Raw genomic sequence first — 9,700 nt, 5'->3', positions numbered from 1 at the left:
AAAGCGAGAAAAGAAAGTGAACATTGCTTACGATTCTGTCGTGCAGCTTGTTACCTGTAAAACAGTATTACAGCGAGACTCGATCGGCGCAGGGCCATGATAAAAATGAATATTAAAGCTGCTTTAAGCCGCGGACTTCAGAAAAGGTCCTATGAGTCATGTGCGCCTCTTTTGAAAGGTTATTATAATATTATTACAATATAAGCCACAAAGAAGACTGGCAAGACTGGAAAGGCAATGTCATTACTGTACGGGCGAAGATCAGATTTTGATAACATTAAAGGAAAGCTTCCTTTCTGTGGCTCCTGTCTGCCTTTCGCCTTTCTAATTTATCTTGGCATAAACCAGACAGAGATCACTTTGATGTCGAAGTAACAGGATGAGAACAAACAATTTTCTAATGCGGTGTTAGCCAGTAACCTCACAGGCTAGCATCTCCTTTATTGGAGTCGAAAGTCATGCTGTTCCTCAAATTAAACACTGACCAGCTGTTATTCTCACCGAAGAACGACAAAATAATAAAAAAAACCGTTTAATCCAAAGAACAATTTGGTGTAGATTTCATTCGAGTAACTGGTCCTGCTCACGAAAGCTGCAGCCGCTCTGAGCAAGGAAACGTTTCGGAAAACTGCACCACAGCATGAGCTTCTCTCAATTTCCTGAAAGGAAAAGAAAAATTAAAACTTTTTTCCCCCGGTTCATATTTATTATTTTTTTTGACGTTGCAAAAAAGGGGATTTGGTTTTGCGGTTAGATCTACAAGCTTCAGTGTCACCCCGGAGGAAGTCGGAACTGTCGTCTTTTCTGCTCTCTAGCTGGGCTCAACGGCCTCCTGGCGTTTCTAACCGTCCTTATTTTTACATTTAATGTTTTTAATTTGGTTTTAATTGGAAGAGAGTGGTCGATGAAACAATGCAGTAACACGGTGCGCCGTATATTATTAGCGCATGGCTTCTTCAGGTTTCTTCTGTTGTGCATATAAAGTCAAATCATCCGACTGAAACATTCAGATTACGGTCTGATGTGATCGAGTTTTTTTAATAACATCACACTGCTTAAACTCGGTGTCTCCGGCGTTACAGAAAAGACTGAACACAGGACAGAGGCAGAGGAAGGAAAGGACATGCTGGAAAAAAACACTTTCTTACGGCAATATTTATTTAAAAACACATTTGCAAGAAACTGATTTAACACGATTCCAAAAAAAAATGTTCAACTGTACAGTATATTTCAGTCCATCCGGGTAACATACGTTTGCGCAGGCTAAACTTGCCTCGCAAACGAATAAACCAACCGAGCGAGTTTAGCGAACGAAAAATCTCATTTAAAAAACAAAATCCATACTATTGTATGGCGCACTCGAGTAATATTAAACTGGTATAAGTAAGACACATTTATAAGAGTGTTTCCAAAAGGAAACCCCAGGTGATTAGTGGAATGCTTCGGGGACAATTATATATTTTGCTTCTAAGGTTCCGTTCGGTCCTCAGAGTAATTTGGAGACATAATTAAAAGCGCATGTTAAGACCTGTTATATAACGGCCTCAGTGCTTCTGTCTACACATAGGGAAGGATTCGTACACTGGTTTACAGACAGCGTTTAGATATTATGTGCTATGTCAGGGCTTTAACGATTAAAAAATAGTCCATAAATTCCAACATGCAAAGATTTCCTACTTCCGGAAAAGGATGTTTCATGTTTTTTTTTCTTTCCTGATATTTGCGAATTGTATTTCTGTTTTCCCAAAGAAATAGAAAATATAAAAATTAAACGACTGCGGAGTCTGGGAAAATACAATCACCCCTGATCGTTTTAATTAGGATTTATAGTACCCAAGCGTGGCGGTGTTTGTATTCGTTGATCGACATTTCAGACTGCCTGGTGTACTGCAATACAATTAATAGAATTAATTAACGGTACTATTTTGATCCATTGTGATACGTTATGGGTTAAATGGACTTCTGTGGATTATAAAAAAAACCTTGAATTAATGACGTCTGGTTACCAGAAAGGTATTAAAGAAGAGAGCAGGCGGACACAGCAGCCACTACGATTCCCTTTGTAAATCGATCCATCATTTAGTCGATTAATTCAGTATTAATTAAGTGAATGTTTTTTTAACATTAATGTTCTAAGTCGTTAATTCTACTGGCCAACTAGCTTTAAGTGCAGACAGATAAAAAGAAAGCGGACAGAATTATGTGGCGGACACGTTTAGCGCTGGGGCTTCGTGGGACTTAAATTATTCGTTTTACCTTACCGCTTTAAATGAGGATAATATGCTTCCCTTCTAAAATAAAGGGAAATATTTTCAGAGAAAAATAGTCACATTGCATATTCAAAATTATTTAGATACTTGCTGGCTTTCAATTAGATTCTATCGTTCAATCCAGGGATGAAAAGTGGATAGGAGTTACAAACTACCTCTTGCCTTGCATGTTGAGGAACTTTTCACCTCCTTTAATTCTTTAATACTACAGCTAATCCAACAATCGGAAAGTAAAAAAGCAGTAATAGACTCAATGAGATCAATATTAGATAATCAAGCAACTTGTCACCTTGCCTGCAGAGTCCGAACTCCCCCATTTTATTTTCGGATCTTATCGTTATTTTGGGTCGCGTCATGCCTCGGCGCTCCACAGACAAAGATGGATCTGTCTTTTGCAGCTCGTTCCTGGCACACGTGAAAGACCCGACAAGAGCAGCGACAGGAGAGAGAGAGAGAGGGGAAAAAAAGCCCAATTCATGAATCATGACATGAAATCGCGAGTAAGAAGTGACGTTAAACGATGTTTAACATCGGTAAACTAAAATCTAAGGCGATGCTGGAGCGGGTCGCTGTGGAACAATAGCGGGTTAAAAAGGCACCAGATGTGGGAAGGTGCGCGTGAACGGAGAGACAGATTTATGGCTTTTTCTTTAATGAGGTAACATCCTTTTCACTCGTATAGTTTCAAGCATATTTTTCTACCACATGTGAAGAAACGGGAAACAGTAGTTTAGGAGGGGGGGGGGGACGCTTTAAACTGCAATAATGCATTTATTGTTTCTGAAAGCGTAGTCTGCTTTTTACAGCACACTGGCGGGGGGAATTCGGGACTTGTCGATTTAAAAGGATGACAGCCGAACCAATGTCATGCACCTCTGCAGATATCGTGCGGAAGGTGGTACTGAATTACGAAGTTATTTCCAGGGTGCATTGCGGTCAGTTTATCAAGACGCAAGCTATTTTTATTTTACTTGAATAGACATAAATGTCTGCAATCTAGCAGGAGACTTCCAAGCGCGCACGTGGTTTGGTTTCTTGAAAACAGCGAGAGCAAATGGCGCTTACTAACATACATCAGACCTTTTAATGAACTGAAGTGTTTTGTTCTGCTGCGGAAACCATATGTGTGTGGGGTACATGTGCGGGTCAAAGCTCATGCCGTGGTCCCAAAGAACAAGAAACGTTCGGGATATGTCGAATCTTCCCCTTTTCAGACCTGCAGTTCCGTGAACGGAAAGGCCAGAGTCTCGGTGCTCGTGTGCAGAATGAGAGCCACGGGGCCTGAATGTGGAGACAGCGATGACTAAAACTTAAAATTAAATTTCCCTAAACGTGATGTAATATTGCGGTCTGGGTCAGGCTGCAATGTTATTATCTCCATTTTTCGTTCATTAATTCAGCACCAAGCAGCCTGATGACAGGATTTCCACCTTTTCCCAGCTGTCTCAACCTGCCGGCTGATTTACTGGAGATCGCTGCCTTGGTATGTAAACTATCTTCCCGCAGGAATGTATAAGCAAGCCGTAAAACAGGACTCTGGCCCGGTCCCGCTAGGCCGAGCGCGCCGCCTAACAATGCCTGCATCTCCTTCTTAGTGAATGAACTGCAGTTCCCTTTGGTTTACAGATTGCAAAATGACAGACCATAGATTTGAAGAGGCATGTTTAAAGTTTTAAAAACCCTTATTTATGTTATTGAAGGATGGAAGATTTTGAGAGAACTTACAGTCTTCTTTCCAAATAAACGAAACATTATATATGACTTTTAAGAGGCAATTACTTGAAGCCGTAAGAATTCTGTAGTGGGGCTTTTCTATGTAAGGCGTGCATGTTATGTCACTTGTGAGAAGAATACCGAGCATAACCAGACGCGGTGATGCTGAGATAATGGATATCACACTTGCAGTGTGTGTTGGCTGCAGAGGAACAGGTATGGGCTCCTTCCACTCTGAAAGCTGGAAAGGAGAAACTCAGCCTCTTGACTGCTGTGCCTCCTTCAGGCGTGAGCCTTCTTCAGAAGGCTGAACCCAACAGCCACAACATTGTGTTTCTAATTTCTGCTTTTCAGCATAGAATGACCCTTTACTTGTTACTGTAGAAAGAGTGTGGAGGGTCATGTTTAAATGCCTGCTCTCCAGGAAGACAGAGCCAGACTTTTTCCTGCTGCCTTGAACATCGGTCCTGTTGCTACAGTGAGCTTTAATTGCTCCTGTACTTACAAATCATGCACCAATTACAGTCTGAGCTTAATGCTGGCGTCCCATTAAAACTAGGCCTGTGCTTTCATTGTACTCCATGAATGTGAACACAAATGGTAAAGAACCAACTGGCTTTTTGAAAATGGTCACATATAAGCAATGGTTTCTTTGATCAGAAATACAAAGTATCAGACAGTACAGATGATTTTCTAATCCAGGCCAGTACACCACCTTGTGGAGGAAAAGCCTTCAGCTGCAATTTATATTCTGTATGCAAGACCCAAACTAGACACACATTGTACTGACTTACTGCACTTTCTAACCTTTTTTTGCTCCAGTATAGTATTTTCTCCATTTATTAAAATGTTGAATAAATTCTGGTTAAGATTCCAGACCATTTATATCAGTGAAACTTAACTTCATTTCAGACATTATGAAAAGGCTTAAATCCTCCTATATTTTTTGAAAGTTTGCTCTTAATCAAGCTCACCTGTTTGTTGTGTTTAGAAAATTGAAAGCATACTCACATGCTACAAAACATTAATAATATACTACTACTAATAATAATAAATCACATTTTCCCTTCCACAGATGTCATCAGATCCCTTCCAAAATACAGGACACACTTCCATGCCTTGAGCTCAGACTACAGTGAGGACAAGGCAGTAAGAACACCTACCCCTTAATCAGTTCCATCCTCCGCTGGGGTGAGATGGGAGAGCTCGCACAAGCGCTCAGTGAGCTCAGTGGGAAAAGTGGAGAGGATGGGAACAGCTTCGGGAACTCCACAGCCCCGCTCCGGAGGCAGGCTGGATACTTCATATCTCCGCACAGCCTGTGGTTTCTAGGAGTCCCACAGAGAGCTAAGAGATGTAGTTTGATTGGATTAGAGCATGGAGGTATGTAAGGGATATAAATTCAAACCTTCGGTTTGTTATCACTCAGGGAGCTTTCCCAGGAGAGCACAAGCCCACAGTCCGCAGGTACGTAGCTGCTGTTCTCCTGTGTGATCATGCGCTCGCTGCCTAATGCATCACAAAGGTCATGTGTCAGCAGAGCTGCCATAAAAAATCTGCAAGGGAAAGGCAAGGAGGAACAAGGCCGGGCGCCGGCATCTGCTTTTTCTCAGGGCCCGGCCTCGCAGAGCCGTCCAGACAGCGGCCGAGAGCCGGCAGAATTCCTCCTCGCCCCCCGGGCGGTGCTGGGCGGGCTGGGAGTTCTCCCGGTCCCCTGGGCGCCGGCGCCGGCGCGGACCTGCTGGGTCAGCACCAAGCAGGAGGGGCACACTGCGCTGGCCGAGGAAAGCAGAGACCGAAACAAAATCGGTCCTCTGCTTCTGCAGGAAAAGATGTTTGCGCACACATTTTTACGACATTTATTTTAAACAGAACAAATGTCTCCCGGAATGATTTAGGACTGATCTGTCAAGAGTACACTGGTCTGACTTTACAATAAAACGATTAGCCAGCATAGAACTGTGTGACTTTCAGGTCTTCCTACAAACTCTTTCTCAAGCGACTGATTTTAATTTAATTAATAGGAATTCCACAATTTTAATGTTACTTGGTCAAAGGATCAGTCAATAAAAAGTCGAAGACTTATTTAGATGGTGTCCAAAAGAAACACCCTGAAATAAATCAACAGTTCGGAACATTATATTAAAGATTTGGTACAATGTTCCTGATGCTCTGCTAGCCAATATTGGAACCGATGTTGTGATTTACCCAAGTCAAGAACGCAGAAGACAAAAAGAAACCCCAAGAAAGACAGAATGTTAGCAGACATTAGATGTTGGATAAAGGTTATGATAAATCTTTTAAAAAAAGAAGAGTGAAAAGAAAAGGCAAAGAATAATCATACGATTAGTATAAAAAAAATTAATCTTATTCTACCCAAAGAAAAAATGTTTTTAAAAGGAAAAGGCCAGAGTTATTTTTGCTAACGATACAAAAACAAGAGAGGCCCGGTATGAGAGACAGCCTTTCAGTCCACTGTTCTCTCCTGGATTCTAAAGTTTTTTAGATCTGGTTTAGTTCTGAATGTTCCTAAAATACCAATGTCCACAATACACTTTCCCCAGACTCGCCCAGAGCTCCCTGTGGAAAAAGGTATGGAAAATAATTTTGCAGATTTTAGAGTCATACGATACAGTCCGTTCCGTGGGCCTGAAGCTTTACTTGCAAAGCTTTAAAGGAGAACTTCTGACAGCAGAGCTTCTGTATTTTTCATAAAGAGTTTAAATCTCTTCTTTGACTCTCTACAGTGTAACAATAAGAGAGTTATTCCACACATTTTAAGGGGTTTGTTCCTCTTTACTTTCACAACAGTTGAGACCATTAGAGTAGTATCCTCTTACTTTAGATGGAACAAGTACTTTTCCATTCAGGCAAGACTTTAAATGCCTCACAGACCAGACAGTAATTCTTTAATTCTACTGAAAACAAGAAAGTGTATTTATATTATCTCACACCTGTTCTTTGTAACTTTGTCTTGTGTATAAATGTCATCTTTAAAATTGCCACTAAAAACATGAAAATTAATTGGACTTTTTCCTTTTTATTTTTGTAGGTTGATGCAATGGTGTGGTGTTCAAGCACTGCTGCCTCACAGCTCTTGGGTCCCGGATTCAACAGACGGGTGACCTTCTGTGTGGAGTCTGCATGCTCTGTGTGCTCACAAGGATGTTCTCCTGCTGCTTGCTTTCTCTCCTGCTTCCCCCAGAGCTGCTGGCTGGGTTGATTGTGACCAGACGTGGACTGGAGGGCCACCCAGGGTGTGGTCCCACCTGGAGGTGCTCGGGGGCGCTGGAGCGATCCAAAGCCCTTGTCTCAAACAACAACAAAATCACAAGATGTGGCTGAATGGTCTGGGCGTCTTGCTCAGAGCTCCGTAACAATGAATGTATAAGTTCATCATCGTGCTTCAGAGTCATTTCCCTTCATTTACGTCCTAAAACAGCACAATGTGCAGCTCTGGCTCCGCTGGAACGCAGTGCCCTTCCCCCAGCTCTCAGGCGCTCCGCTCAGCCAGGACGAGATGTGTCATCAGTTGGCTGGCCTGGGATTCTCTCAGCAGAAGCATCAGGATGGCCAGAGAGCCCGCTGTGGGGAGGTTGGCTCTCGGGTTCGAGGGCAACCTGTCGAGTACCTTGAGCGTCCAGGGCTGCGAGCTCTCCCTCTAGGTGCTCCTGCGAGGCTCACAGCGGAGCCTGGCGCAGAGGGCAACACCAGCACCAGGGAGCTTCCAGACTGCTGCCAGCTGTGCTCCGGCTGTGGGAGCAGGTCCCACAATTCCAGATGGCCCTGCTCTTTGTTTACCACTGTCCCGTTTCAGAAAGCGCACGGCGGCTCAGAAACACATCAGTTATTTTACATTCGACAGACCACCTCCCAACCTCTGCTTGCACATAGCCTTTGTTCAGTGTCCTTTAGAAGAAGATATGAGGAAAAGACAATTCACTCATGCTGGATCTGAAACATTTTTACATTTCATTCACTGTACGTCTGTGATGAGGTTAAAGACCTGCCCCTCGGTACTCCAAGAGGGTCTGTTCTGGTTTCTGATGTGTCCTTTGGGTTTTTTCAGCCTGACTGTATCTAGATTTACCAGCTGAGCCCAAACACTGTGACTTCGTCCCCATTCACATAAAGAGATATTGTTCCTTGTGCTCCACAGCAGGCAAACCTCCCGCGTGACGGACAAGGTAAGGAACTGGACCGTCAGCCACTGGAGAGACACTGCCACGCTGTGAATGTGGGATACTGTTGTGTGGATTGAGGTGTCATAAAAATATTATCCCACTAGTATCAAGTCATTCTGTGGTCACCATATTTCATCTGATGAATCCTTTTCAATATTTTCATGCATGCTGCTGAAGTAACTGATTAGGGTGATGAAAAGTGGACTCATTAATAAAACCTGGTGTTAAAGATGGTGATCAGAGCTCTACTTCCAAAACTGAACTACAGTACAACCCCAGAAGGCACTCCTATAGCTTCTTCCCCCCAGCATAAAAGCAACCCCTGGTTTATGAGTGTAGCTTCATTACGCTATTAGATTAACATCATCTGCATCCAATCTAACTGCTTGTAATGTCCTGTACCGGTAAAGTAGGGGTAATCTCATATCTAAATTCCATTTATTGCTGTTAATGAGCAGGGGATTCCTATGGAGAGGAACAAGCATGGACCTGCTCTCTTTTAACTCTTCCAAGCCCATGTCGCAAACAGCTACAGAGGAACAAAGCTGCAGATGATAAGTTTTATATTTTTTATTCCCATGCTTGTGCTTTCCATTTGCACCTGCTTCCCAACTGAGTTGCTTTAATAATTCCTCACACTTATATAGCACTTTTCTGGACACTCCACTCAAAGTGCTGTACAGGTAATGGGGATCCCCTCCACCCCACCAGTGTGCAGCCCCACCTGGATGATGCGCCAGTCTGCTCTCACACACACCAGCTCTCTGTGGGGCGGAGAGCAGAGTGATGGAGCCAGTTCAGAGATGGGGGTTATTAGGAGGCCATGATGGGTAAAGGCCAGGGGGAGCTTTCAGTAAGGTAAAGGTGATAGGCCAGGTGATAGGGTGAGCTTTCAGTAATGTATTCAGCGGTTGTTCAGACTGAAGAGCCGAGCCCTTGTAGAACCAGCAAAAAATCTTCCTTTTAGACATGTGAGTTGTTTCATGTGACTGAGCTCATTTGCAATAAAGAATTGCAAGGAATTACATTTCGAAGTGGTGGTGTATCGTGAATGTGTCTGATTCCTGCTGGCTTCTGGTGCACGGGTTTGCAGGCTTTTTATTCTTGCTTCTGGCTACCTTGTACCCCAATGAGGCTGCTGTCCAATTTCTTATGGATCAGAATGTAAGCAACATTGAGGTCCAGCACACAGACCCACAGCCATTGATCTGGAGTGTTTCAGAATATCAAATCAAACCTTTTAGTAAGAGGGAAAAATGATCTGGTATGTTCCAAAAGACCCGGGTAGCCAAATATTGTCAAACAGGGGAATCTTTTACAGAATTGTTGTGGAATAATTATTCGGCTGCTGTTGGTGGTCTGGCAGTAAGGGCTGGATAAGAAAAAGATCTGAGCTAAATCCAACCAGGGGTCTTGGCGTATCAAGGTAAGCTTCTGTCCGGTATACACAGCATAAATCAGGGCAAAGGGCGCCAAAGCTTCGCATTATCCCATCACAGCTGTAAACACAAACTAGCCTCCGCACGGAAACTG

The 9,700-nt window shown here is 43.2% G+C and overlaps 1 long non-coding RNA gene across 1 annotated transcript; it reads left to right on the top strand.

The window, feature by feature from the left end:
- The first annotated feature begins 3,682 nt into the window (after window positions 1-3,682).
- Window positions 3,683-8,391, top strand: LOC148821405 (uncharacterized). The gene is made up of 2 exons (XR_016094138.1): window positions 3,683-3,753; window positions 5,059-8,391. It is a non-coding gene; the product is annotated as an uncharacterized LOC148821405 (long non-coding RNA).
- The last annotated feature ends 1,309 nt before the right edge of the window (window positions 8,392-9,700 follow it).

The sequence above is a fragment of the Atractosteus spatula genome, chromosome 14, assembly GCF_055471065.1.
Source record: "Atractosteus spatula isolate fAtrSpa1 chromosome 14, fAtrSpa1.hap1, whole genome shotgun sequence".
NCBI lineage: Eukaryota > Metazoa > Chordata > Actinopteri > Semionotiformes > Lepisosteidae > Atractosteus > Atractosteus spatula.
The sequence above is the reverse complement of the archived record's forward strand: the minus strand, read 5'-3'. Positions and strand labels throughout refer to the sequence as shown.